The sequence below is a fragment of the Ahaetulla prasina genome, chromosome 1, assembly GCF_028640845.1.
Source record: "Ahaetulla prasina isolate Xishuangbanna chromosome 1, ASM2864084v1, whole genome shotgun sequence".
Classification (NCBI taxonomy): Eukaryota; Metazoa; Chordata; class Lepidosauria; order Squamata; family Colubridae; genus Ahaetulla; species Ahaetulla prasina.
Window position 1 is genome coordinate 56476528 of NC_080539.1, and position 6413 is coordinate 56482940.

Sequence of the window (6413 nt, forward strand, 5' to 3'; positions counted from 1 at the left end):
CGCGGGCTGTGGGCTTTGGGGTGGCTCTAGAGCCGGAATCCGCTCGGCTGATGATCGGGCAAGTCCAAAGCTTCTTGCTGAACCCTGGGAGCTGTTCGTTCTCTCGCCCGCCTTCTTTCCCCGTTTAAAAGGGCCGCGCTTGTAGGGTGTGTGTGTATGTGGGTGGTGGTGGTGAGAGATCTGGCTAAAGAGCTGTGCTTGCGGAGAACGGGAGGCGGAAACCGGGAGCAAATCCTGAAATAGCTTTTATAGGAAATCACCTCTAGCCTTTCCACTGTCAAATAAAGGGGGGAACCCTTGTTATACTTGAGCGTGGAAGTGGCCGGATGTCTGTGTCCTGCTGTCGGAATCTCACCTTTTCATGAAAAAGTACCACTCAAGGCAGCCTAGTCTGCATTTTAAAGAATGACCTGCACAAAATAAACTGCATTAGCTCTATTATTAGCTGTATGTCAGCTAATAATTTAGCTTAAAACCCTGAAATATTTAGCTTACAATTGATGCAAAAATTTTATTGGGAGCTATCTTTACTTCTGTAGAAAGTAAAATTGTAAATTAACCCTCTAAAGCAGGGGTCTCCATCCTTGGCGACTTTAAGACTTGAGGAATTCAAGGAGTTGAACCCCTGTTCTGAAGTATAAAATGAACTGGGAAGTGGAGAATTTTGATCATTGCTTATCTAATTAGGCCTATCTCCTTTCTTTCAGAAGCTCAAGATGAAGTCCCTATCACTCTCTTGCCCTTTCATCTCACTCCTCTCTACAGGATAAAGTTGAGTTGAGAGACAGTAACTATTCAGTTGTGGAAACTTCAAGCTTTGATCTCTGCAATTTAGTCCATCATTAACCAATACACTGATTTGCATTTTATTAGATGCACAAGCTTGCAGGTGAAATGCCTGATGGACACAACATGCTTTGAAAGGCATGAAACATGAAAAGGTGTCATAAAGAAAAAAAAATAGAAAAAAACCAGCTCATTTTGACTTGCTCAACTACCTCTGGAACCTTCAAAGGTTGCAGAGTTCTTAAGCTGCTTCTGAACCAAGCTCAAGAGTTGTTGGATATCCTAGAAGTACATTCAAATTCTACATAGAAAATTGCCTTGTGCAGTACTTTACTTTTGGAATTTATGCTGGCATGCAACAACTCTGCTGAATTTCAAACAGGTTTCAAACAACCCTACTTTAAAGGTATCAGAGACTGAACTGAGCAGCTTTGCATGCCCTGTGGATATACTGTGAAAAATACAGTTCATGTTGAGCTCAATTCCTGATTTCATGGGCCATGTAGTTTTCTTGGCAGAAATATGGAAGTGGTTTGTCACTGCCTCCTTCAAAGAAGTTTTGACTTTCTAATCCCACCCTACTGCCTCGACTCATATGCCTGTTTCTACCTAGGCTCTGTTCTTCCCAGACCGAGAAAAAAGGACCACTTCCACATTTAGTTAGAATAACTGAATTTTAAAATGTCACAACCGTGTTTTGTAAAACACAAAAGGCTTTTGCACTCATTTATAACCTTAAACTAGAAAAGCATGAATATATAAGACAACTGTGTTTTTTTAAAAAAAACTAAGCTGCAATGGATTTTGAGAGCAGAAAGGACTATTCTCCTTTGTCTTTTACATAATAGAGATCTAGGTTCTATTCATCATAGACTAGCACTGAGATAGACTTTTATGGGACACTTGATAATTAATTAATAATTAATAATTAATAATAATAATAATAACAGAGTTGGAAGGGACCTTGGAGGTCTTCTAGTCCAACCCCCTTCCCAGGCAGGAAACCTTACACCACTTCAGACAAATGGTGATACAACATCTTCTTAAAAATTTCCAGTGTTGGAGCATTCACAACTTCTAAAGGCAAGTTGTTCCATTCATTAATTGTTCCGACTGTTAGGAAATTTCTCCTTAGTTCTAATTTGCTTCTTTCCTTGATTAGTTTCCACCCATTGCTTCTTGTTCTGCCCTCAAGTGCTTTGGAGAATAGTTTGACTCCCTCTTCTTTGTGGCAAGCCCTGAGATATTGGAATACTGCTATCATGTCTCCCCTGATCCTTCTTTTCATTAAACTAGACATATCCAGTTCCTGCAACCGTTCTTCATACGTTTTATCCTCCAGTCCCCTAATCATCTTTGTTGCTCTTCTCTGCACTCTTTCTAGAGTCTCAACATCTTTTTTACATCGTGGCAACCAAAACTGAAAGAATTATTCCAAGTGTGGCCTTACCAAGGCATTATAAAGTGGTATTAACACTTCACGTGATCTTGATTCTATCCCTCTGTTTATGCAGCCCAGAACTGTGTTGGCTTTTTTGGCAGCTACTGCATACTGCTGGCTCATATCTAAATGGTTGTCCACCAGGACTCCAAGATCCCTCTCACAGTTACTACTATTGAGCAAGGTACCACATATATGGTACCTGTGCATTTTGGGTTTTTTGCCTAAATGTAGAACCTTACTTTTTTCACTGTTGAATTATCATTCCATGTTCTTAGTATCAATACCTTGGAGAGAACCTGCATGTCTCAAGGTTCAACATCATGGACAAAAATTTTTTTACTCGTGAATATTGTCAAGAAGCCATTAAAAACTAAATTCAGTTAATGGGATACTGAAGTTTAGTTAGTAATGGAAACCAAATTCTATACTCTGTCCTATTCACCATTAAACTTCAGTATTTTTGTTGTCGTTGAAGCTCCGTGTACCATAATTATGAAGACTACATGGGATTAAGCAACCAGTTTTATTATGTATCCATCTGAAAACCTGAGCTATATTAAGAAAACAACCAGACGCCTTCTGATGCAATGCCAGTTTACAGTCAAGTTAAAAATATAAAGTTGAATGTTGTGACATTTCAAGTGAAGAGATATTTTTAAACCTTAAAAAAAGGACTGACTTCTTCTAAGTCAGCCAAATAGTGGCACAATTAAGAAGCAGATTTTTTTTTTATAAGTCATTTAAAACTGTACTGATTTATTTTTCCTGAGTTTCCAAGATCATTACCTATCTGCAGTTGGAATTTATAGTGCTCTCCCAACCGCTGGCAATATTACTCATCTCAAAATGATAGATACACACACACTTCCTTGTTCAAATAGCACCGCCTTGCTTCCTCTTATTTTCTTCTCCCAGAAATTCCTCGTTATACTCTACAAAATTTAATATATACTCGCACACTCCTGCTGTTATAAAAACTAAAACAGAAAGTCATCCAAGGAGGTACAATTACTCTTTTACATTCTTCTGAATTTTACAGTCAAACTGCAGTGCTTCAAAGTACAGTCATCTGAAAGGATTTACATTAAAAAAATACAACCACATGGCTCTAAAAAGAAGGTACTCTGAAATACAATAAAGTATGTAACCTCATTCTTATACAATTCAATGACAATTACTTGCAAGTATGTTTAGGATAGCAGAATGATTGATACAAAGAGAACTTGATTTTAGAACTCAAAACTTTTACTTTTAAGCAGGAGTGAAATCTATTTACCTTCCTTACCGGCTCGGAAGTACATGTGTAGACCTTCTGCGCATGCGCAAAACCTTCTGTGCATGTGCAAAGGCAAAAAACACATTACTTTCTGGTTAAAACCAAGAAGTAATGACACCTGGGCTTCACTCTGCCATTGCTACAGATCACCGAACTACCAGCTGCGATTGCTACCAGATCACACAATCTGGTCTGATCTGGTAGCATTTTAAGATACCTGCTTTTAAGGTAGGCTAACTCTTGTAACACATAAGTCATAAAAGATCATTTAGCTGTTTAAATTTAGACAGCTAAATTTATTTTTTATTTAAAGGAAACAATATGTTTACTGCTTTACAAATAGAAAAATGCTTTCAAAGTTGTAAGCTAATAGAAGATTCAGACTTTAATATTAAATTTAATGCACGCATAGTGGGGAAGTCCAACAGTTAAGAAATAATAGCGAGTCAGAGTTTCATTTTCAAATAATCTGAATATTTTGGAGAATTAACTAATTCTGTTAATGGTAGTTTTATTATTGTCTCCTAATTTCCGGAAAATTAGCAAAAAATGGAGCAGCATTTAAAGCAGCAAGAGGTTCTGAATGATACATTAACAAAATACTAAAATCATCTTCATTTTTGTGTACGTAGTAACAGAACTAAACTAATTTAGAAATAGAGATGGGGGTCCCCGGAGGAATGGAGATGGATCCCCCTCTTAAAGTATAGAATTGCTGATGATACAACAGTAATTGGTCTCAGCTGGAACAATCTGGAGCTGAACATGCTTAAAACTCTAGAGATGAGAGTGGATCCTATTCTAAAATTCTATTCTACTACCTCTTACTATATTAGACAACATAGTATCAACGGTAGAGTCCTTCAAGTTTCTGGGTTCTATAATTTCATAGGATTTGAAATGGACACCTAATATTAGGACCATCATTAACAAGACACAACAAAGAATGTTACTGCTGTGTCAACACAGAAACTTCAGACTGCCCAAAGAGCTGCCGATATAGTTCTACAGAGGAATTATTGTGTCATTTGTACTTTTATAACTGTCTGGTTTTGGTGCAGTAACCAAAGAGGACTGCATAGTTAGAACTGCACACTCAAAGGTGCTTTTTTCAAATGGCAACTGGACTTTCGGGTTTTTCTTTGAAGACATTTCACTTCTCATCTAAGAAGCCTCTTCAGTTGTGACTGGATGGTGGGCAATGGAAGGATTTATACTCCTTGCAGACAGCTGCTCATTTGTATTCTTTTCATTAAGAGTTTAGTTAAGAGTTAAGGCCCCCTGGAGGTTTATCTGTATCATCAGGGTCACCTGAGTGGTGCAAATGGGTGTGGAGCTTTCTTCCAACTGTTGAAAGGACTGTGTTGTAGACTGTGGATAGATGATGTTGTGTATCTCTCTCCCTCTGTTGAGAGAGGGCTGTTTAATTTTGACATAGATGGCCTCTTTGACCCCTTTCAAACCAGCTGTCTTCTCTGTCCAAAATGTGGAGTTTGCTGTCTTCAAAAGAGGGGCCTTTGTCTTTTAAATGGAGATGGACTGCTGAGTCTAGTCCTGATGGGTTTGTTCTCCTATGTTGTGCCATGGATTTATAAAATGATTGTAAACATTGAAGCGAAACATCTTCAAAGAAAAACCAGAAAGTCCAGTTGCTTCTTGAAAAAACACCTTTGGGGCAACCATGACCTGGATGACTGAGAATCTCCATAGATATTTAAGACTGCAGAAAAAAGTATTGCAACCAGCCTGCCTTCCATTATGACCTGTATACTGCACAGGTCAGAAAGAGGGCTGAGAAAGTATCTACAGCCCCCTCACATCCTTCCCGCTATAGAGCACTTCATGCCAAAACTAGACAGTTTTTTTTTCTTTGGGACATCATTCTATTGAACACCTAATTCTCACAGTACTGCCTTATGTCTATTTAACCATGTAGTTTGGCTGTATTAGTTTCATCCTTTTTAACTGTTCCATTACCTTCTTATTGGTATCATAATTATGATTATTATTTTGATATTATGATTACACTTTGTTGTTTTGCATGTATACTGAGGGCTTATGCATTGGAGACAAATTCTTTGTGTGTCTATCACACTCAGCCAATAAAGCTATTCTATTCTATTCTATTCTGTTCTGTTGTTCTGTTCTATTCTATTCTACTCTACTCTACCCTACAGATGTTTTAATGGTTGAAATATTTTACAGTTCATTTTGCAGTTGTAAAGAACTAGTTTGGTATAGATTTCTCTTCTTTCATCCTTTGATCAGTAGACCCTTGTAACAAATGTTAGTTTTGTTTAAAATTAATGGAAGATCCCCATTTTTGAGAAACCTATATTCATAGTGCCAGGATAGCTAAGGCACTGTTTGAATCCTGACTGCTATATTGTATTTTTATTAAATAATTTTGGGAAATATATTCATTAAACTTGATTACTCTTATGATAACTTAGATATATTTGAATTCTGAACTCTAAGCTGTTTTGAGAAGAATAAATCATCAGTTTTAAAAAACTAAAAGCAATATATTTTTACATGTATTTTTGCCGTTTTCTTTCCTTCAAGATATTTTTCTTCAAGAAATAATGAATTCCTAAGGTTGTTCTTTTTATTTTTTTATCAACTTAGTCTTCTTTTTACCCTTTTTTATATTAATTTTATTTTATCCGAAACATTAAAGTACAAACTCCAAAAAAGGAAAAACGTAATACAAATTCAAAACAAAACTAGGTAAGTCTACACAAAAATGTGCATTTAAAGAAAAAAAAACCCAAAACAGACATATGTAAATTGTCCCCCCGTGAATACTGATATATTTCAAAGATTATACCTCCACCCCCCTTGTGAAGCAGATACACAATTTATAAATTTCTAGAATACTGTTTACACCCACCCCCCCCACTTGTA